The sequence below is a fragment of the Amborella trichopoda genome, chromosome 9 (assembly GCF_054954075.1).
Source record: "Amborella trichopoda isolate Santa Cruz 75 chromosome 9, AtrichopodaSantaCruz75HAP2 v2.0, whole genome shotgun sequence".
In the NCBI taxonomy this organism is placed as follows: Eukaryota; Viridiplantae; Streptophyta; class Magnoliopsida; order Amborellales; family Amborellaceae; genus Amborella; species Amborella trichopoda.
In genome coordinates, this window is record NC_142344.1 from 49,376,226 (window position 1) to 49,400,492 (window position 24,267).

At 38.0% G+C, this 24,267-nt stretch overlaps 1 pseudogene; it reads right to left on the reverse strand.

The window, feature by feature from the left end:
- Positions 1-2,326: 2,326 nt before the first annotated feature.
- LOC18441715 (putative amidase At4g34880) lies at positions 2,327-24,267 on the reverse strand (annotated as a pseudogene).

Consider the following 24,267-nt stretch of genomic DNA (forward strand, 5'->3'; position numbering starts at 1 on the left):
ATACATCGGAATCTAGATCTTTATTTAGCATTATAGCACCCCCATCTATGAATAACCATGTTCCTATTTGGAAAGGATAGAGCATCATTCAAGGAAGGATCACGTTCCATGCATGATTAGTCTGAGCTCCCATCGTAGAATTCCACTTGTATGAAAATTTGGGTTAAAATATAATTATTTTATTTTAAAAGTTAATATTATTTAAAAATTTTCTTTTAGGAAGTTCCAAGAATGTAAGGATGAAGTTTCGAGAACGTAGGGATCTAATCCTTTAGACAAACCTTCCAAGCAACCATAACCCTAACTATAGATCTTCTATGATATCTTATAATTCTAGTAAACCTCGACCCAACTCTTCCAAGACCTTAAATTCACCAAAATCCTTAAAACCTAGGAATGGACAGAAGGCATAAGTGTTCAAGGTGTTGGGTGTTAAGTGTTCAAGGTGTTGGGTGTTACAACAGAATGTTTTAATTTCAGTCTTAATATGAGTATACGACCCTTATCCAAATGATATACTTTTAAAAAAACAAAAAAAAAAAACCCTCAAAACTGTACGTACATTGTACCATTAGGTGGAGCTCAGACCAGCGTACCTTGGCCTTAGTACTTTTAAATCTTATTCCAACTCCAAACACAATCTTCTCTAGCTTATACGACCAAAACAATGGCCCCCATTTAAACCTCAACTCTTGGTGTTAGACATGTGTGCGCAGCTTATCAAGTACTCTCACATCTTTTCCTTTTTCTCTTTTCATTTTCTTTCATTTGTTTGCATAACAGTCCTTTTTTTTTTTTTCAAACGCTTTTTAATACCTTTTCCTTTTTTTTCTAAAGTTTCTCTAATCTTCTCCTTGGCTATGTGGCGAATGTCTTGCTAGTATGGTCGGACTATGATGGAAAGTTGTTTGGCCAACGTTTTGTCATATGTAATATGCAATGTTGTCAGATTCGTTTTAGAGTTTTTTTTGGTTTGGTGAGAAAATGAAGTATTTCGGTATTTGGATCGATAAGAAGAAGATTTAGAACTTTTTTAAAAAAAATTAATACAAATAAATTAGATATTTATATATAAAAATAAAAAATAAAAAATAGTCTTATATAGGTATTTCATTTTTGACCGAAGCAGCCCGAAGGTTCGGCTGAAGCAGCCCGAAGGTTCGGCCGAAGCAGACCCAAAGTAGGCCGACTAGCCTTGAAGTGGCCCAAATTTGACCGAAGCGACGACACCATGCTTCTCTTCACTTCGGCTTATGCTTAAAATCTGAAGGCTTCGACCTCTTTGACCAAAGCGAAGTGAGTTTGATAACATTGATAATATGACATGATCCTTTTCTATTAATTTTTATTGATTTTGTATCCCGTAAACTGAGCTGGAAGAAAAATAGTTCTTTCTCGGCCAAGCTTCACGCGTAAACAAAGCTATGTAGAGTTTTGTTATTTTCTCTAATAGGATGATTCCCTTATATTTTTATATTTAGGATATGACTTTTTTTGGTTATTCATTGGTTTGAGATTTTCTTGAAGTTATATCATTAAACTAAAAGTGACATCCTGCATAGTGTAAACATGGAACCTGAAATAGTGCATTGTGGTGACATAATGTATGAATTGACTTTTGATACAAGGAAGTCACAATTATTATTGATTGTTATATTTGAAATCTAAGAGTTGAGGATATTTGGTTACAAAGTCCAAAATAAATTTTGTCAAATGTTATGATATATTTTAATCTATTGAATTTCACATCCAATAGCTAAAAGTGACTGTGACCTTATACAAAAAATAAATGATTTCATAGTATACAATGCCATAGGATAAAAGAAATACTGGTGCACTATACTAACAATGAAATTATACTAAGATAAAACCAAGTGTTTATGGAACCTATTAGCCGGGAAATATTAATGGATTTGGATTAACAAGTAATCATCGATCTACCATGAAAGAAAGATTCAGTTAAGTATCTTAAGAGTATTCATATCATAAAGGTATTGTGTACAATGAGCCAGTTATCTTTGGTACAAGGACGTCAATAATGCTACTGGCTATTACATGTCAAATTGGATACTTTGGGGTGTCTCACAAAGTTTGAGAATTTTTTATTTTTTATTTATAACTCTAAGTTTAATCAACAACAATTTACAACTACCCGACTTGAAATCTGACGGACAAGAGCGATTATGACTTCCTTGTACTAAAAGTAAATGGTCTCTTTATATAATTTTCGTATCATAAATTTTATAGATAGAAAAGAAGCAAAATATCACTTTATCTTCAAATAAAAGTGGGTCGTACTATTAAGTGCAAAACACAACCATTTGTATCAAGACTTGAAGGTTAGAGGCCTTCTAATGTGTGTTGCTTGCTCAAAAGAATAGGCGATCTCAATCAACTTGGGCTCTGAGCCCCTGAGTCCACCAAAACAAATCCCAAATGGCACACCTTCCTCATCATAGCCAGCAGGCACAGTGATCCCAGGATAACCTCCAATTGCTAATATGGTATAGACTGGAGTATTAGCAGGAGCCAGAATAGCATCTAATTTCTTCTCCCTCATCACCTTCTCAATACCATTTCTTGATAACTCTTTGAGATTTGAAATGGCCCTTTTCACTTGGCTACGGTTTGACCTGTTTAAGCACTCTGCCAGTATGAAAATGTCTTGTCCATACTCTTTCAGCTTCTCTTGTGCCAAATAACCATTTATCAGGATCATTGTTGGAAAACCACGACTTGGGGATGGAAGTCGGCCATGGGTGGAGCCCAGGTTAACTCGGCTGAATTCCAAGTTACTTGGTCCGAGTTGGCCAGGGTTCGGCTAGGGCAAAAAGTGATAAAAATAAAACAACACAAAAGAATCCCAAAATATCCAAAAAAGTTCTAAAACATGTTTAAAGTAAAATCAAAGAAAACACATCTAAATGAGGTTTAAAAAGTAGTAAAAAAATATGGATTTTAAAAGAATAAATTTTGTGATATGGGTTATTCTAGAAATAATATGAAAAGAAGGGAAAATGTAAAAATAAGTATTCACGGCCAAAACACTTCAATATTTTACCAAAATGATAAAAACATAGAGAAACATATTACAAATAAATTATTATATTTTTGGATTTTTATAAATTTTGTATTTTTTAAGGGAAATTTATGTCCATCCCATTATTTGTTGCAGTAATTATGGTCTGCTTCCAAAATATTCAGTATTTACATAGAAGTCCTCACTGCCCCATTTTTTTATTTTTTTGACTAGTGCTAAAAGGAACATGAAAATAATGGATATAATACAAAATCATCTTTCTTTATAGAATATATTATTCCATATTTCCAAGAAAACAAACCAACATATTTCATGTTTTCCCCCTAACTGGGAATTTCAATTGTATGTTCAAGGGATGTAACCTGCGCTATTACTTTTTGACCCATTATAGTGTACTTACATGGTTTTGTAACAAGCCAACCATCCACTTTGGAGGTTTAAGTCAGATGAAGGAATATACTTTCGCACTAATTTGGTTAACATTGTCCTTAACAATTCAGAGTTATTTTTGGATTGAATTATTCCTGCTAGATCATGCTTAAGCTCGGTTTGAACCAACTAAAAAGGTGTATTCATGTCTACTGCAAATCATGAAGCAAAGTAAAATATCTGTTGTGATATTTATTTTTGGTAATTTGAGGCATCCTTCACACAAGGAGGATCTAAAAATGGAACATGTGTTGAAGAAGAGTGAACACTCTGATGTAATATCATAATCTTCATCAGAGCCTTATCCCAACACCCTGATATACCAAAATACTACCAAAACGGCTCTTGTTGGGGTCTTTTTTTGATGCAACAATTACTACCCATCAAAGAGTGATCTAATATACTTCTAATTTTTCTTCTTCTTTTTGAATTAATGGAAATGGGTAGGGAATCGTTTACCCGTTTGATAGATTTCTGCTTGCTAAAGAAAAGAGTGAACACCCTAGTATGTTAAAATAAAAGTAGAAGTCAATTTGATCCAGTGCTAACATTCAAAAGAGATTAAATGAGGATAGAACATCATCAAGTTCTATAATTAAAGAAGAGAAGGGGAAGGGGATGGGGGAGAGGGCAAGAGACACTTCTTTTGAATGCTTTATATTGAAAGCAATCACATCTGCCAATGTCCTAACAGGAGAAACCAGTAGCACAGACAAGTAAGCATTCAATGCCTTTTTGGACTCATAGAGCAAAGCCAACCTTGCTCCACTCTCTCGAACATCCAAAATGACATTAATGTTTGATATTTCTATGTTATCTACCAGAATGGCTCCCTTTTGCCTGCGACACAACCAAAAGCGTATCATAAATCTATTTGAGAATTTTCTGATGCGGTTATTCCATAGCATATTGTCAAAATTTGATAATTCCTCATAATAATTTGAAAACTATTAGGAATTTTTTTTAAAAGAACATAAGATAGAAGAAATTTAAAGGAAACAAGTAAAAACAGAAGAAAAATGGAACTTTAGTTTTCAATGGTGTTTGAATTTTGAGTTTTTACAATCTAGTTTTTCTCATACTATCTGCAACTCATATTTTCTTTATAAGTGTTATTTTCAATCAATATTCAACTTTTAGATGAGTTTTATTTTAAAGAAGACAAAAATCCAAATAAAATAAGTGCAGTGTTAGGATAACAAAGAAAAATACATCCTTATGAAAATTTAGTCAGAGGGAATAACTTCTACACTCCAACAGGCTTATAGCTAGAGTATAGGCTGAGCTCCAAAACATTGCCAAAGGGATCTTTCCTGGTTCAAATTTTGAATACAATTTGGGCCTAACGGATCCCTTGGTTTGAAAGTGACTTATATGACAGTATAACAATGTTGGCTTACATGATATTTTTTCTTCTGAACGATATCAAAACTGATACTCAAGATTTGAAGTAATCAGTTTCTCTTCTAACCCTTTCTCAGTGTTTCGATCATAATACATCATAATAAATTTCAAGTGGCTTCTCTAATTAGTACCTTAATGTTTTAAAATGGGTTTCGAATGTCTGTGCTAACACAGATGTTCCTGAGAAATTGAAGAAAGGCTCTCATAGGATCCCAAATCTTTTCCCTCTAAGACCCTTTGCCTTGAGAAATTGCTTGTAACCCCCAACAGGTATGAACTTGGATGCTGCTATTGTAGCTTTCTTGTCCCTTTGATCAAAACCAACAATTTCATCCAAAACAAACACTGCATCCAATACAGTCAGACAAATTGGCCTGCCATTTTCTACATGTTAATCCAAAATGTATACGAAATTTTTCAAAGTCAATATGTAGCATTCTAAATAAAAATTATTGAATCTGAATATACTGAGTGGATTGGAAGGAGGTAATCAATCCTTTGTTGTTCTTGCAATAGCACACAAAACTGATGAAAGGGAAACTATGCCATACGCACTTTGTATGGTGGGTATGACATAGAATCGTAAACTGTCCCGCCATAATTTCACGATTATTGTTCAAATAGAAAGACCAATATAAATAAGAACAATTTCCTAAAAAGAAAATAAAAGATCATTATTAATCAACCTATCATTGAAGCAAACGGTGGGGATGATCCTATTCTGTATATATACTTTCACAGTGAGTGAAGCATGCTGTCCTTTAAGGAATATTGGGGGTTTGTGCTACATAATTGCTTCTTATATTTATGTACAGAAAGCTTACCCAACAGTGTCTTGTCGAGGAGATATAAGAATAACTCCAGCTCTACTAGTGAGGCCAGGAGTGGGCTTGATCCCAACTACACTGTTAGCACTTAATGATGGAGCCATCAGTTTCGGTGCCTAAGTTACAGTTGCTAGATTTGTTGCTGCACTTATCACTGACCCAGTGCACGATTCAGATGGGTCAGCCGACAGGACATTGGGGTTCTTTGAAAAAAAACCAGAAAGCAATAAGAAGAAGAAGAAGAAGAAGGAGAAGAAGAAGAAAATAATGCTCATGCCATATAGGTTCAACTCTAAAGCATAGTATTCATTGTTTAACATTATAAGGGGTAAGTAAAGATAGTTCATTGCATAATTTTGTGAAAAAAATGCCAAAGCTATTGTATTTAATAATAAATTGTAAAATTGAGAGATTTACAATTTTGGGCATGTGTATTTGTCACCGTCTCACACCTAAAATATTAGAAAATTTTGAAATAACCAATATCTATGCGCATGTAAGTTCACCATTTTCTAATTTTGAATTATATTTTTTTCAGGTACACCCAAGTGGGGCTGCATTCAAAATTTTAGCCCAATTTAATTTGCTCTTTGAAATAAAAATTATTGTCATCATCATTAGAGTTTTTTCTCAACTAATTGAGATCAACTACACAAATCATGGTCCACCATTTTGCTCTATCAAGTTATTTGGAAAAAAAAATGAAACTTATTAACTATGCACTAGCTCAATTGTCTATTGGAGATCAAATAGCTCGGAAGTAGACTTAAAAATGAAGAAAGCAGATTAGAAATCACCTCGGCCTAGCCGAGGCTGAGTTACCTTGCCAACCAGGTCGAGTCTTGAAATATTCGAAAATATGTGGATGTTTTTCAATGACTCCCAAAAGCGGACTGTTTGAAGACATTTTTCAGCTTCTTGGTCCCTGATGCGTAATAAAGAGGACGCCGGTCAATAAAGCCTTGACATACAGTGGAATTCTCAACAGTCTTAGAATTTTTCCAAAACGAGTAAGAATTTTCTCAAGTACTTCAAAAGGCCACCTGCCAAGTTCGTTGCAATCCGACATATCTAAGGAATTGCAGACAAAGAAACAATTTTAGAAAAATCAGTCTCTAGCACCTTGAAACGGACCTCATAACTAGAGCTATTTTTGGAGCATCAAATTGTTCCAGGACAAAGTTATGGGGGTCAAGGACCAAAAAGGGGTCGGCCGCCCACTATTCCTGTGCACCCTCCCTGCACCAAATCACCATTAAAGGTGGTGGTTTTTACAGTCTTGGGTAGTGTCCATATCTCATTCGTCCTGATTCGGATCGCATTCAAATTTTGTGAGCATGTTCGTCTCATCAAGATGAGCGTTTCGATATATGGCACGCCTTGTGACGACGCTCGAACAAGGAGAAAAGCTAGAGAGAAGTTGCTGATCCGTAAAGAAAGTTGCAGAAAAATCAACAGCTACACACCTCACTCGAGCGGCCAAATCACGGCCCTCGCTGTTAGATTGATGCGAGACTATTTCCATCATGTGTGTAAGGTCTAGGGCTATCTCTGGTCCGAACTCTGTACATGATGAACGGTCGGATTTTGCACACAAAGCTAATCAAGTGACTGTAAATTTTGGTGCCAAAATTTCAGATTCCGGTCAAAACTCAAAAGTTGCGAAATCTTTGTCCAGGCATGAAGTCGAGCTGCATTTGTTGCCATGCGATCCTCACTGCATGCTTAGTGTGATCCAGTGAAGAAATCATGAAGAAACATCAAGGAACGAGCGCACTATCGATCCGAAGTTTTCAAGATCCATCCAAATTTCAAGTCGCATGATCGTGGCTTAAAAACATGTTCCTTGGCTCGAAGTTGGTATCAAATCGATCGCCTTACCTAGTCATCTTTTTGACAAACAAGCACCAGAGCAATCTTGGATCATCCACAGAAGATCATGTACGTTTTGAGGCAGCAGTAGGGACAATATTGGAATTCCATGAATTGTGAGGCAGAGGTAAAACAATCATTTTGCACTATTTTTAAAATTTATTTTAATTGAAATAATTGTAATTATCATCAATTGAGATTGGACATCCACCTATGTTTCGGCCCAATTCTATAAATACATGCTAAACCTAATTGGAAAGGGCTTCCCTGGCTCTTCCTTGATTCCCCTTCAGACTTTCAATTGATCAATAAAGTTCAGCTGCATTATAGGAATGTCGCTCTTGCATATAAGTAAAAGAAAATGGTTGTCCCCAAGCGTTGCTCTTGCATCTGAGGAAAAGAGAACGGCTACCCCCAGCGTTGCTCTTGCATATGAGGAGAGGATAGTTACAGGCCAAAAATTGCTCTCATGTCAGAAGCGTTGCTCTTGCATCTGAGGAGAAGAGGACGGTTACTGGCCAAAAGTGGCTCTCATAATAGGAGAAGGTGGAAGCGCTTTGATGGGGTATACCAAAAATACGAAGCAGACTTCTCTCGCAAGGAACTGGCCTATGATGGAGAGCCTACCCTGTTCACAGTGAGGGCCCTTCCACAGAACAAGATAGACTTTACTGTTGTGCTGGAGGACTTAGCTTCCATTAGGCATCATAAACACGGCCTTACCATTGGCCATCACCCTTTGCTTATCCAAGTCATCGCTGTGTATGACAATCGCCTAGCGCAACTCTTCACCGAGCATAACCATAGTCAGAAGCAACTTACTGCCGTTCATGAAAGGATCTTCAAGTGAACAGCCACCACCGCACGTGATAAACGCCGTATGCGTCATGTCGTTGACCATGCGCGACTGAGGCACTGATAAGTGCCGCGTGAGCTAACGCCGCTTGTGTCTCTAAAGCCCAACACCGATTGCGCTTCTTGAGGACTAACGCCGGCTGTGACTAAGAGGGGTAACACCGACTGTGTTGGACAAAGGGTGTAACGCCAACTGTGTTCACTGTCGCCGCACGTGTTCGCTAGTGACGGTGACCTTTCACCTTCCCACGACCCTTTGTCTCCCCGACGATTGTGCACTTTCCCCAGACTCCTCGTTTTCCTGTGACGACAAAAATCCGTGGCAACTTTTTGTCTCCCCACGACTGTCCGGCTGCTTGCGGCTGTTTACTTTCCCTGCGACCTTCGATTGTCCACCAGGAAACTGTTTTCCCGCTCGCTGGAAACCAACTGTGACACTATTCCACTACATCCCAACACCAGAAAACACTTTTGCTCACCGCTGCTACTCTTCCACTACTCCCTGATGATGGAATGCCATCGGGAAACAATCGGGAATCCACGGAATGCCCTGGCCCCTCACTTGCCTCTTTCCCACCACTCCGGTAACTCAAGAATCATTGTAGGAACCTTTGTTCACCTCGGCAACCTGCCTGCTCCTCAATTCCAGCGACGACAACCACTGCGACTATGCCTGTCTTCCCTTCTGGTGCTCTAGCCTCACAGTCGAAAACTTCTCCCGCTCGCCAGACTGCTTGCAAACCCTCACCCGAGTACTTTCCTGACACCGGAGTTCTCATTGGAAGTCCTTTCCTCTCTCTCACGGTTACGGTTTTATTTGAGATAAAAACAGTGAAAAATGGGGTTAATCCCCTTCTATAGGAAAAGTTTCACCAATGTACCCCTCACAAAGCAAGAATACTTGATAGGTCCCTGAAGGCCAATCGGCGATGGGCAGGACTGAGTCAAGCTTAGACCCGAGGCACAAACTGAGGCCTACTGCCGACCACATAATGCCGAGGACCAACCATTAGATGGGATGGACCAGGTCGGGTTCTGACCTGAGGCTCGAATAGAGGCTTACCGCCTTCTGTGCAACGTCGAGCACCGACCTTCAGACGGACCGGATCGGGCTCAAGCCCAAGGCCCGAACGCAGGCTAAAAGATAGATGTGTTCCGCACCGCCGAGCATGGCTAACGCTGCGTGCAACCAACGTTGCGCGTGCCAGTACTACTGCTGCCCGTGGCCACTCCCATGCACGCCAGATAGCTCGTGCTAGCGTTATGTGCGGCAATGACTATCGTCGTGTATGTTGCTGCTGTCTGTGGCTAGCGTCGCGCATGTCTAAACTTGATCATCACTGTGAGTATTCTACCACTATTCTTAGTGGAGTTGCATCAAAGTCGTAGCCTCTGTCATCCCCAGTGGAGTTGCATCCAAGCCGTTTGACCCAGGCCATGATTGGTCATCCTCAATGGAGTCAGGAGCAATCCACTGTCCCTCATCCCCAGTAGGAACTACACCCGTACTACAGCCCATTTATCCCCAGCGGAGTTACGGTCATGCTTACCCCTTTAATCCCCTATGGGTTAATCTCTCACCGAGCTGTCTTATCCCTAGGAGTCGGGTTACCTTCCATGACCCTATTCCCCATGGAATTCCATCGTTCACCTTAGGGAGTCATATTTGTCCCCTAATCCCTAGTGAAGTATGCTTCTACATCTAAACCCTTGCTAGCTTTAATCATTCTATCCCTAGGGAGTCAGATAGCTATCCACAGACCAATCCCCCATAAAGCTTTACCTACTGGGAGACCCATACCATGGTCTAAGCTGCATGACCTTGAACTGCACAGCCTTGGTTTGAGCTGCATGACCTTAAATTACACAACCTTGGTCTAGATGCACGACCTTAAACAACATGGTCCAAACTATATGACCTTAAACTATAACGGAGGTTTAGTTGCACGTCCATAAACTGCATGGTCCATGCTCCATGACCTAAAAATACGTAGCCACGGTCCAGCTGTATGATTCTAAACTGGAATGCACGTCCTGACAGCATGATGTTAAAAGGCTTCACACCATGGTCCAAACTATATGACCTTATACTGTAGCGGAGGTCTAGTTGCACGACCTTAAACTGCATGGTCCTAGTTGCATGACTCTAAATTGCATAACCACAGTCCAAGCAATATATCCTTAAACCATAGTGCACGTTCTGGTCGCATGACCTTAAACTCACCCCCACACATGCGAACATGCCCTTTACGTGCATATTCACACACGTCTTCCCAAACTGACCCGTCTGTGTGCGTACATCACCTTCATCAACTCCCCAGTGAATTCCTTCATTAGCATTCATCATTCCCCAGTGAGTCTCACCTAAGTTCACAAAACGGTAAACCATCCTACCATCCATACTCATCATCAGCTAGTGGGTCACCACTTTCCACCTTCCATTCATACATCATCCATCCTTCATAGATAGCCTCGTGGCATCTTCCAAAAGTGAGTGAAGACCACTACCATACTCACTCCATGGCCTCAACAGACTGCCATCTATCTCCACTATGATATAGCCATATGACCTTAAACTATAGTGCACGTCCTGGCTGCATGATGTCTCGAAGGCATGACCTTAAACATGCCTTCACAAAAAAAATGGGCATGGTGTATACCTGGACAAGGGAACGCCATGAGTAAATGACGGACGTGCATGGTCACAAAACCATGAGTAAAAGTGTTTCATAAATAGAAACCCGGGCACGGTAAAAACCCAAAAGGGCATCGTGAGTAAAAATGAAAAAATAAGGGTGGACATGGCCGAAAGGTCATGGGTAAAAAAGCCCGAATAAAAAGAAGTCGGTGAAAACTGTCTCTACGATGTCGCTTCCCAAGTCCAAGTGAAAATCTGCAAAGGACTCGTGGACCAATAAACAGGTTGATGCAACAGTCACCTCAACAAGCGGCTTAAGCCTACATTCAAAATAAAAATCCTGGGTGTCATAATACCAGGACCCAAAACTACGAGCATCAAGTAAGATTCCGACAGCCTGAGTCAATTTCCAAAAAGGGCTCGAAAGACAGAAGACTCGCCAAGGAGGTAAGACAAGTCTCATGAGGAAAAGCACTATTCCCACGAGGTCACAAACACACTCCAAGAGATGCCCCAAGAAGACCAAAGTCAGCCAGAACTTGGACCCATTATGCAAACAAAATTGCAAGCAGTAGGCATGGGTTATACCCACAGCTGGTCACCTCGATAAACTAAGGTACCCTACCCACCAAATACAATCTGGTGCACCACGCAGATGGTCGCCAACCAAAGGCCCTTCAGCAGACCACCAACAACAAAACAAACAAAACTAAACCAAAGTGGGAAAAATGCCCTTCAGTATGGCACTCGACCGCCAGACGGGCATGATTCTGATCAACGAGATCTGTACAAAATCCTCAGCTGTCAGAATCACAATTAGTCCCTTGATGGTGAGGACGTCAACAGGATCCATCTGAAAAGTCTCTTCTCCCCCTAAAGTCTCCATGGATGGACCTGTACATTGCATTCAAACGTCTGAGCATCCTAGTTACAACATTGTATGGATCTCCTTGGCATTCATGTGGTCCTGTGGCTAGGAAGAAAATAGTAATAAAGCCGAAGGAAATTTTTTGAATGTTGTCCTTCTCGCTTCTCCCTAAGCACAACATTCGGCGGGGCAAGCTGTTTGAAGACATTTTTCAGCACCTTGGTCCCTGATGTTGAATAAAGAGGAAGCCGGTAACATACAATGGAATTCTCGATAGTCTAAGAATTACCCCATAACGAGTCAGAATGTTCTCAAGCACTTCAAAAGGACACCTGCCATGTTTCGTTGCAATCTGACATGTCTAAGGCAATGCAGACAAAGAAACAATTTCGAAAAACTTAATCTCTTGCACCCTGAAATGGACCTCGTAACTAGAGCTCTATTTTTGGTGCGTCAAATTGCTATGAGACCACCGCCATTGAATCCGAAACAGTAGAAAACCCCTATGGGTAAAGTTTCATCTTAATAGGGCACTCCAGGACAAAGGTATGGGTAAAAGACAAAAAAGGAGTATGCCACACACTATTTCCATGCGCCCTCCCTGCATCAAATCACCAATAAATGTGGCTATTTTTACAGTCTTGGGCAGAGACTTTCGGATGCCATATCTCATTCATCTCAAGTCGGATCGTGCTCAATCATGTGAGCATGTTCATCTCGTCATGACGAGCATTTTGATATGAGGCACGCCCCGTGACGACACCTGAACAAGAAGAAAAGCTAGAGAGAAATTGCTGATCCGTGAAGAAAGTTGCAGGAAAATGAGCAGCAACATGCCTCGCGGGAGTGGCCAAAGCACAACTCTCGTACGTCAGATTGACTTGAGACTAGTTCCATCGTGTGTGTAAGGTCTAGGGCTATCTCTACTTCGAACCCTGATGAACGGTAAGATTTCGCACACAAAGCCAATAAAGTGACTGTAACTTTCGGCGTCGAAATTTCATATTCCGGTAAAAACTCAAAAGTTGTGAAATCTTCGTCCGGGCATGAAATCAAGCTGCATTTGTTGCCACACGATCCTCACAGCATGCTTAGTGTGATCCAGTGAAGAAATCACGAAGAAACATCAAGGAACAAGCGCACTATCAATCCAAAGTTTTCAAGATCCATCCAAATTTCAAGTCGCATGATCGTGGCTTAAAAACATGATCCATGGCTCGAAGTTGGTATCGATCGCCATGCCGAGCCCTACAAGAAAACAATCATCTTTTTGACAAACGAGCATCAGAGCAATCCTGGATCATCCACAGAAGATCACGTATGTTTTAGGGCAGTAGCAGAGACTGTATTGGAATTCCATGAATTGTGAGGCAGGGGAAAAGCAGTCCTTTTGCACCACTTTTAGATTTTATTTTAATTCAAAATAATTGTAATTATCATCAATTGAGATAGTTTTGGGCATCCACCCATGTTTGGGCCCAATTCTATAAATACATGCTAAACCTAATTGTAAAAGGCTTCCCTGGCTCTTCCCTGATTCCCCTTCAGACTTTCAATTGATCAATAAAGTTCGGTTTTCTTCTTTGAATTCGGGGGTGCGTCTTGGAGAGAGACAGAGAAGAGAGAGAAGAAAGGGGCTGGTATCCTTCTGTAAGGTAATTTTCTCTCTCCTCCTCTCATCTCTTTATTTCTCTCTCCACTCATCTCTATCTTCTTCTTTCCTCCATTTTTTTTCTCTCTTGCTTCCTCTCTCTTTTCTTTCTTCTTTTTTTTTCGGCTTCTCTCTCTTCTTCTCTATAGACACGCATGGCTATGACAGAGCAGTGCATGTCATATTCTGCCTTCTCTTTCTCTAACCCACACGGCGATGACAGCACTGTGTGTGTCCCATTCTCTTTCTTTCTTCTTCTTGTCGATCTTTCTCTCTATTTCTCTCTAACTGAATGTGCATGGTGATAGCACCGCCATGCTTGAACCTCTATCTCACATACACGACGACGACAACACCGTGTGTGTTTTCTTCTTGCTTTTCTTCTTCTTCCTCTTCTTCTTCTTTCTTTATTGTCTCTCTGCTCTAACCTTCTCTCTGTCTCTCTCTATCTGAACATGCATGGCGTTGGCAACGCCGTGCATGAATCTCTCTCCCTACTTTCTTCTCTCTCTAACACATGATAGTGGCAGCGTCGTGCGTGTTTCTTGCTCTCTTCTTCTCCTTTCTTCTCCCTTCTCTTTCTGCTTTATCGGAACATGCACGGCGATGGCAACGCCATGCACGAATCCCTTTCTTCTCCCTTCTCTCTCTGCTCTGTCTTTCTCTCTGCCTCTCTCCGTCTGAACATGCACTGCGATGGCAACGCCGTGCACAAATCCCTCTTTTTGTTTTCTTCTTTCTCTGACACACATGGTGGTGGCAACGTTGTGCATGTTTCTTTCTTTCCTCTAACATGCATGGCGATGGCAACACCATGCACGAATTTCTCTTTCTGTTTTCTTCTCTCTCTGACACACACGGTAGTGGCAACACCATGCGTGTTTCTTTCTCTCTTCTTTCCCTATTCTTCTTCTCTTTTTCTTAATCTCTTTCTCTCTCTTTCTTTCTTTTTCCTCTTACTCTTTCATAATCTCTTTCTTCACTTTCCTTTTCTCTTTCTTGTTTCTTTCTTTTTTATGTCTCATTGTTCACCTTCCTTCTCTCTCTACTTTTTTTTTTTTTCTCTTTCCTAAAACTCTCTCTCTTTGTCTTTCTTTCCCTCACCTTGATATTCCTTCTCTCTCTCCTTTCCAGTCGTGCACGATGATGCTCATCGCCGAGTATGATGTTCTTAGTCTTTCCTTATTTTATGGAAATATGCGCAGCGAGCCGGGCCTTAACCCGAGTGGCGGGTCGGGCCCCTATCCAAATTTGCCCTTTCCAATGTGGTGCACGGCGATGATCATCGCTGCGCATGATATTCCTTTTTTATTCCTGTCTCTCTCTCTTTCGGCCATCGATGGCGAAAGTCGATCGTCATCCATGTTCTTTATCTGTCATAGATGGCAGAATTCCATCACCGTCCATGGTTTCTCTCTCTTCTTTCTTTCATTTCTTTCTCTCTCTTTCCTTTTCTTCTCTCTCCTTTCTCTTTCTCTTCTCTCTCCATTCCCTCTTTTCTCTTCTCTTATTTCTCTCTTCTTCTCTCTCTTTCTCTCTTTGCTTTTTTTATTCTTTATATCCCTCTTTCTTCTTCTTTTTCCTCTCTCATTTGACCAAGGGACAAGTCTAGCACTGTCACGGTAGTCTCGTCATCGAGCAGTACTACCATTGTGCCGGCTTAAGTTACCGTGCTCGTCTTGCTTCCACGTCGAACTTGCTAATGTGCAATGCTAGTTGATGTTGATGTTCTATTGTCGAGTAGTACTGCTGCCGTGCCGATCTCGTTACTGTGCCCGTCTTGCTACCATGTCAGGTCAATCATCATACCAATCTTGCCACTGTGCTAAGCTAGTCACCCGATCAAATGTATCTTTCTCTCTTCATCCTTCTCCCAACCCTCATCTCATCATTTCTTCTCTTTTCTCCTTTGAATGTGCACGTCTTGTGTACATTCACCTAAAGACATTCACCTATATATATATATATATATATATAAATAATTAGATTAGAATGATAGAATGTTAGAATGAATATATTTCATTAATTAATGATAAAATGAATTCTTATTCTTAATAATCAATGTAATTGTAAATAATGAATGTAATTGTAATGATAATGAAAAAAGAGAAGAAATCAGAAATCAAATCATAGTATGATGCAGACTCACTTAATCATTTTTTCTCTTGCTTATTCACATAATCCTCTTGAATATGTCGCTTAGTGTTCATCTCTCCTTGATGTACAATAGTTCTAAAAGATTAAAGAATTGGATCAAAAAAATATTTTTGATGAGATCAAGCTATCAAAAGCTTGAAGACATTTAGAGAGCAATATTTCTGTAAAATTCTTTACACCCATAGAGAGGGATGTGAGTTCTATTTATAATTATTGTATATTCATCCTTGAATGGCTCAATCAAAGATGTGATTACAACAACAAATTTGTACATAGAAGACATATATTACAATATATTATGTTAATCCTTATCATGATCGTATCTTTTTTTATCATTTATCATTCATTAGATATATCATTCTCTAGATCATTATCATCATTTTTATTAGGCCCCATCAAACTATTATCAATGTGAAACATGTACAACTTGTTTGTTATCGAAGATGTTGTGAAGTAGGAAGACCTATTGTAAAAATATTAGCAAGTTGTTCTATACTTGAAACATAATCAAGAGTAATCTCTTCACTTTCAACCTTTTTTGAATAAAATGATAGTCCAGTTCAATGGCGAATTACTACGTAGAATTGCATGTTGAATTTCTATCCCCAATTCTGATAGAATGTGGTGATACCAAGTGAGTTTAGCAGCTGTAGAAGACATTGCTCGGGATTCTGCTTCTGAACTTGAGTGTGAAATAGTCAATTGCTTTTTATTACTCCAAAACACTAGAGATCCTGCAAAGAAAATACATAATCCAGATAACGATCTTCTTGTATAGGGATCTCCAGCCCAATCTGCATCAGAATAGGCGATTAGGTTAACCTGTCTTTCACCAGTAGGAAAGAAAATACTAGCACCCAGGGTACCCTTCACGTATAGGAGAATCCTTTTGCCTACAACACTTCGAGAATGACCCCATGTAAGATTGGCTTCGCAGAAGCTTTCAAACCAAGCTCGCCGGGCTTGTTTGAGGCCATATATTGCCCTCCTTAATCTACACACAAGATCAGACTCTTTGGATTCTCCATACCCTAGTGGTTGCTCCATTTAGACCTTGTCTTGGAGATCATCACGCAAAAAAGCATTTTTGACATCTAACTGATGTAATCTCCAACCACAAAGATTAGCCAATGCTAATGCTAGTCTTATAGTTTCAATCTGCACAACAAGACTAAACGTTTCTTCATAGTCTAACCTATACTTTTGATTATAACCTTTAGCCACCAATCTCACTTTGTATCTTTCAGTAGTGCCACCAGCCTTGTACTTGATACCCACCTACATATAACAACATTCTTATGTTTTGGTCTAGGTACAAGATCCCAAGTGTGATTTTGATGAACAGCAAGTAATTCCTCATTCATAGCTTCAATCCACTTGGGGTTTTGTATAGCTTATCTGTAGGTATTTGGCTATGTATGTTTAGTGAGTGCAATGAGAAATGAATAATGTTCAGGGGAGTGTTCACCATAGGAAGCCCAATCTTATATCAGAAAGAACCTTCGTGGTTGAACATCTCTAGATGACCGACCTGGTTGATTATTATGGTTGGCGTACTTGAAATACTTTCTATGGAGGGATTAACATTGCCACCATCACTCGGTACTTAGCCAGTAACTATATCTATCAAGGACTCAGAACTACTATGTAGCAATGATTGAGATCTAGCTGGTAATGTGTCCCCTGCAGGTGGTTTAATAAAAGAAGGTAAAGGTTGTGAGTCATCATTCTGACAAATTTTCTGTGCTTCCTTAAATAATTGTCCTACATCGAAGGTCACATAACAAGAAATATGTATCTTTCTGCTAGCAGGAGAGTAACATCGATATACTTTATGTCATCACTATACCAAACAAACACACATTCTTCTGTCTTTGTAAAGAGTTTTCGCTTTAAAAGTTTATCAATATAAACATAACACATGCTACCAAAAGCGTGTAAAACTGAATAATCGGGAACTTTTGCTGTGAGCATTTGATATGGGGACATATTGTTTGGATTGGCAGAGGTCGGTAACCGATTAATTACAAACACAGTTGTATGAAATGCCTCACTTCAAAAATGCATCGGTATCCCACTAATAAATATTACAGACGTCCCCAATTCACTGATGTGTATATTTTTTTGCTCTACAATACCATTCTGAGTAGGTCAACATGGACAAAAGATCTGTTGTTTGATACTATAAGTTTGACAGAAGGATCTAAAATCATGAGAAGTAAATTCATCACCATTATCACTACAAAGGACTTTAATTTGTACTGGATAATGTTTTTCGGTGAATTCTTTGAAGGACTGGAAAACTTGAAGCGCTTCAGATTTGGATTTTAGAAAATATATCCATGTAAAGCGGGTGAAATCATCAACAAAACTAATATAATAGCGAGAACCAAAGAGAGATGTAATATCAAATCCTCATTAGAAATCAATATGAATGAGTTCAAAAAAAAAGAAAAAGTACATTTATTGTCATTAAAAAAAAGTAATTTATGATGTTTGAAAAGCTGACAGCCTTTGCAAACATTGTTGCTTGGCACTTTATTACATAAAGAGGGCAATGGTCACATTGTAGCCCTCTAACATATATGTAACAAGTTCTCCCATAAAAAACCATATGCGAAGAGAGCTAGCATAAAAAATGTTGGCAATATTTAAGATAACCTCTGGCTTTCAAGAAAACCATATATTTAGCTTCAATCGACACTGATGTTGCATAATTTAAATAATATTTTTGTAGTTTTCAATTTTTTAGTCAAGTTTCTTTCCTAAGAAAACACCAGGATTTTCAAAAAAAAAAATTGTACATATATTTGGCTTAATTTTGTTAGGGGTTTTGTTGTGGGGAGTATTATCCTCAATCTAAAATAGTTAATGCATGATTTAAAACACAATTTGAGCATAAATTTTCAAATATTTTCTTCTGTTCTTTTACTTTTTTATTTTATTCTTGTTTTGTGGTCCACATGGACAGACTCACGGAACCAATGGGGAATATTTGGTCACTAGTTTTACCGATTCTACCCATTGGTCCAATTTTTTTACTGTTTTGATCTTATTTATCTTTGCAATTCATATTTCCCATGAAATGTGAATATCAAAAATATAAAGATAGGGTTTTTATAAATATCCTCTATATTTTGAGGGAGGGTTTCAATAGAGAAAAAATAAAGTTTATATAATGTTGAGTCTCTAAACAATCAAATTAAGGTACACCTAAAAAATTCACTAGCAGAGATTGTTTCGATGATGAAAAGCCCTCAAATTGATTATCTCCATATTGAGAGGTATAGATGTGAAAAAAAAAGATTTCAAGTTTGGAAAATAGTGCATTTTGTAATGCATATCTAAGGCGTCAATATTCAATAATTTCAAGTGTTTATCGATTTGTTCAATCTACACTATTTTTTAAGCTTAAATTTTATAAGGATGCATAGGATGAGACCATTTATTTTTTATACATGAAGGTCACAATAATTGTAAACAATTAGATGTAAAATCGGATGGGTGGTGATATATCACTAATTGAATACCAATTTCAAAACAGATTTTCTCAAAAGCTGTGATTTATTTTAATATGTTAGATTTTATGTCCAAAGGTTAAGAAAAGTTGTGACCTTTTTGTACCAAAAATAAATGGTCTACTTGATGGTTAGCAAGTAGCTAAGTATTCATTATATAAGGGCTTTATTCAATTCAATCGTACCACATAATCCTTCAAAAGGTATTCCAAGTGAGTTATTTCAGCTCCAAAATTTCTTTTCTTCTACTTTCCATTTCCTTAAATCAAATAAAGTGGAGCGCTAGGTTCAATTATTTGTAACCAACGAGTATTTAGCAGATCGGAATAGAAGTAACGAAAAAGGAGTTTTTTTCTTGACATAAGTTCTAATTTCTAATTGTAGTATGAATCAGATAGATATATTATTCTACCTTTAATCCTAACAAGCAATCAGAAACCCACTTACCAATATGATAAGATTTTTGTATCGCAAAATTGAAAATTGAAATTAGGAAAAAAAAAAAAAAAAGATTTCATTTGCTTGTCATAGTATACATTCGCATTTTATAAATAGATATGAAAGTAATTTTCAATCCATCACAAAGATTTTTACTATTGAAAATCATCTTTGGATACTATTTAGAAGTGCACCATACTTTGATTGTTTAGGACCTCACCTTATACAAACCTCGCCCTTTAATAAATACCCTCCATCTACTGAGGTATTAGAAAAAATTTGTTGCTATTTTACATTTTGAAAAAGTTTTTCTAGAGCCGAGGCTCTAAACAATCCAATTAGAGCTCACCTCAAAAATTTCACTAGAAGAAGTTGTTTTGATGCCCAAATATCCTCAAATTGATCATCTCGACCTCAAGATGAATCGATATAAGCAAAAAGTAGATTTCAAGTTTTAAAAATAGTGCATCTTGTAAAGCATTTTTGTACCATCAATTTTCAAGATTATCAAGTTTTCATAGATCAACTCGATCTACACTATTTTTTAAGCTTTAAATTTTATAATTAAAGGTAAAAATATTTTTTAAGGCTATCACAAAGATTTTCAATATGTGAAAACCACATTTCTCGATACTATTTGAAAGCGCGTTTTACTTTGTTTAGAGCCTCAGTTCTATACAAACCACACCCATTATATTTATGCTCATGTCTTTGGTACGAGAATTTTTATGCTTTCCCAAATAACCCTGCTGGGCACTTCGAGTTCCAAACTGAGGTTTTTATGCTATTTGTCAAAAATATAATCTGATTCTCAATACCCAACTCTTTTTTTTTTTTTTTTTGATGGGTCAAAAATAAGGGGTTATTTTGATGTAGAAAAATCTCAAACCTAAGATGTCGACCTCGAGATATATAGACTTGTAAAAAAAATGGGATTTCAAGTATGGAAAATAGTTCTTGTAATACACTATTTGAACCATCAATTTTCAATATTTCAAGTGTTTATAAATCCGTTCGATCTATGCTATTTTTAAAGTTTTAAGTTTTATAATTAGAAATAGAAATATATACTCAGGTCATCACAAAGATTTTTGTTGTTTAGAAATCATCTTTCAAGACTCTTTGGCCTTTGATTGTTTAAGACCTCAGCCTCATAGAGACCACACCTTTAGGGCATGTTTGGTTAGCACGTAAATATTCCTCGAGAAATATTTACATAAGTAAATACTTTACACGTGTAAATATTTGCATAAATTTGTATATGTATTCTTTTTACCATGTTTGGTAGCATATTTAAAAAGTATTGTGTAAACAATTCATATATTTGGTAGTGCTTGGTTGGTATGAGAATATTTACATAAAACCTTTAATAGATATATATATTATATAAAATATAATAAATGTATACTATTTAATATAAACAATATATCATATATAAAATAATATAAATATAGTTAAATATTATATATACTTAATTAATATAATATATTGATAAAATATATAATAATATATACTATTATTTATAAAATAATATATAATAAGAATTATTATTATTTATAAAATAATATATAATATAGATTATTCTTGTACAAGTGATGCGTATAAGTTCCTGCCAAGGTGGTTGGGACAAAACAATTTGAACCACTCACATCACAGTAGTAGTAGGGTAAAGGCCGTAAGTCAGATATATTATTATAAATTTTATAAGAGTAATGATCCTATGAGACCCTCCCACATCCATATATGTAGGACCCCAAATGATCACTATTAAATTTAGCACAGATCTCTAGAAAAGTTATCACATGGGTGTGAGACTTGACTTTTCTAGAGATTTGTGCTGTTGATCCTTTGGGGTCTTTCACACATGGGAGTGGGAGGGTCTCATAGGATCATTACTCCTTTTTATAAGAGAAATGAACCTATAGGATCCTCCCTAACTTATGTGTGTAGGACCCCAAAGGATCACCATTAAATTTGACACGGAATTATAGAAAAGTCAAATCCTACACCCATGTGATAACTTTTCTAGAGATCCGTACTAACTTAATGGTGAACTTTTAGAGTCCTATACACATGGGCGGGGGAGGGTCTTATAAGATCATTACTCTTTTTATAAATAAAAAGAGTAATGATCTTATAGGACCCTCCCCCGCCCATGTATGTTAGACCTCAAAGGAACACTATTAAAGTTGGCACAGATCTCTAGAAATATTATCACATAGGTGTAGGACTTGACTTTTGTAAAAATCTGTGTCAAATTTAATGGTGATCATTTAGGATCTTACACACATGGGTGGAGAAGGGTCCAATAGGATCACTTCTCTATATTATATTATTTAAAATATGTTCCACACGACAATAGGTGTTGTTTTATTTTATCATGAATTAAATAAACTAAAAGCTTTTATCCTAATATTTTATTTGCATATCCATTTATACAAATCAATATGCGATTTACATATATTTATATGTCCCAGGGAATCACACGAAACCAAAGGTACAAAGGGCTAAGTAAGAAGCTTTGGTTTCTAAAGTCAAATCAGTGTGACTTGTCACTAGCGGGGCGTGGAGAGCACGTCGTATAGAGCCCTTGAATCAATCCAAGAACAAACGATGGGAACCCTAAAGTAAGACCAAGTGCGCAAAAATCGGCGGTGGATGGACCTTTTCTTTCATTGAGACCACCTCCAATTTTTGAACGTTCATCTTTTCTTTGGGGCTGGTGCGAGCCCAGTTCGGACTGGCTCGATCTTGTTTTTGGCCTGGCCGGCCCGGGCTCTAAGCATGCCAGGGCTAGGCATTGGCCAACCCTATAAGGACAAGGGTCGTGTCTGGGCGGGCCATGCCCATTGCCACTGTTAAGATTAGGCATGATTTTTGGTTTACTTGGGGCGGCTACAAGAAAATTGGTTCAAGCTCTTTGACTCAAAAAATTCTGACCGGTCTTTGACTGAAAAATATATCAACAGAAAAGAAGTCCCAAATTATTTGTAGATTGGGAAAAATAAAAAATATCAAATAAAAGACATGAACATAAAATATAGAATATTAAAATATTAATTATAAAAGTAAACAAATTACCTCTAAATTTATTTTGATCAATATTATTTAATTTTATTTTAAAAATGAGGCTAAAACCCAAATTTCTTATCAATTTTATTTTAAATAAAAAATTAAAAGAAATTATTTTTAGCCCTTGAATGAGGATGGTTCAATCTGAACCATTAAAAGGTGCTTATGCACCTTTTGAGTGTCCACAACATGTGGCCACAATACCAAACCATTTTACGAAAACAAGTAGTACCCAAAAGAGTTTGGCAATAATAGGAATAGAAATGAGGAATTAGCTGAGATGATAGCCAAAAAGAGCGTGCAAGAGAATATTATCAATATTTTAGGTCGATAATCTATGAGAATTGAGAATTTGAGAAAGATATTGCACACAGAGCTAGGTAGACGAAGTGGAGATGTGCTTCTCTTGTTCTTTGTTAGCATTACATACGAGTGAAACTAAGGGAAAAATTCTATAGGATGGTTGTAAAGTAAGTCATGCTTTATGAGATGGAATACTGGTGGTCAAGAAATAACATATCATAAAATGAGTGTGTTGAGATGGATGAGTGGCAAGACCAAAAAGGACAGAATTCAAAATAAATGCATCCTGAAGGAACTTGGTGGTAGCTTCAATAGGTGATAAAATAAGATAAAGTTGACTTGAGTAGTTTGGCCACATGCAACATCGCCCTAGAACAACATCGGTTAGGAGATGTGATTTGATTTAAGTAAAACACTCTAAAAAAATAAGAAGAAAGATTCAAGTAAAATGCTCTGAAAAAAAAAAGAAAAAAGTCCAAAAAAGCATGGATAAAAATAGTGAGAAGAGATATGGTATAATTGAGACTATTACACCCTTGATAGAGTAAAAGGCCGGAGCAAGATTCATATAGCCGACCCTAAATAGTTGAGACAAGAATCGGATGGTAATGATAATTTAAGTCTGTGAAATGTAAAGAAACTTAAAGGACGAACTTACTAATAATGTACTCTGCAGATTTGTTACCTTAGGCTGGCCACCAATTGCATTCCACCCCATAGGCACCTCATGGGACCTAAACTCCGCCCACTCGCTCATGCTCGCCTTCCCCAAAATGATAGCCCCTGCCGCCCTCAGCCTCCGAACCACCCCAGCATCTCGTGGCACCACCGAGCCAAGCAACACGAGTGATCCAGCCGTGGTGTTGAGCCGGTCTCACGTCGCTATGTTACCCTTTAGCAGCACCGGTATCCCATGTAACCCTTCGGCGCATTCTCCATATGTGGCCTCTCTCTCTTTGTCGGCCTGGTCCAACGCGTCCGGGTTCACTTCGAGCACTGCACGTAGAAGCAAATTGAGCCTGTTAATTTATCGGAGATAGAACTCGACGAGGTCTCTCAATGTGAGCTCCTTGCGTTTGAAGGCCTGTTGAATCTGGCTAACTGTGGCTTCCTTAATCTCAAAGCAAAAAGAGAGCGATAGAAGACGAAGAAGAGAGAAGATGAGCAATGCAACCAGGCGTGGGGATGGACCCAT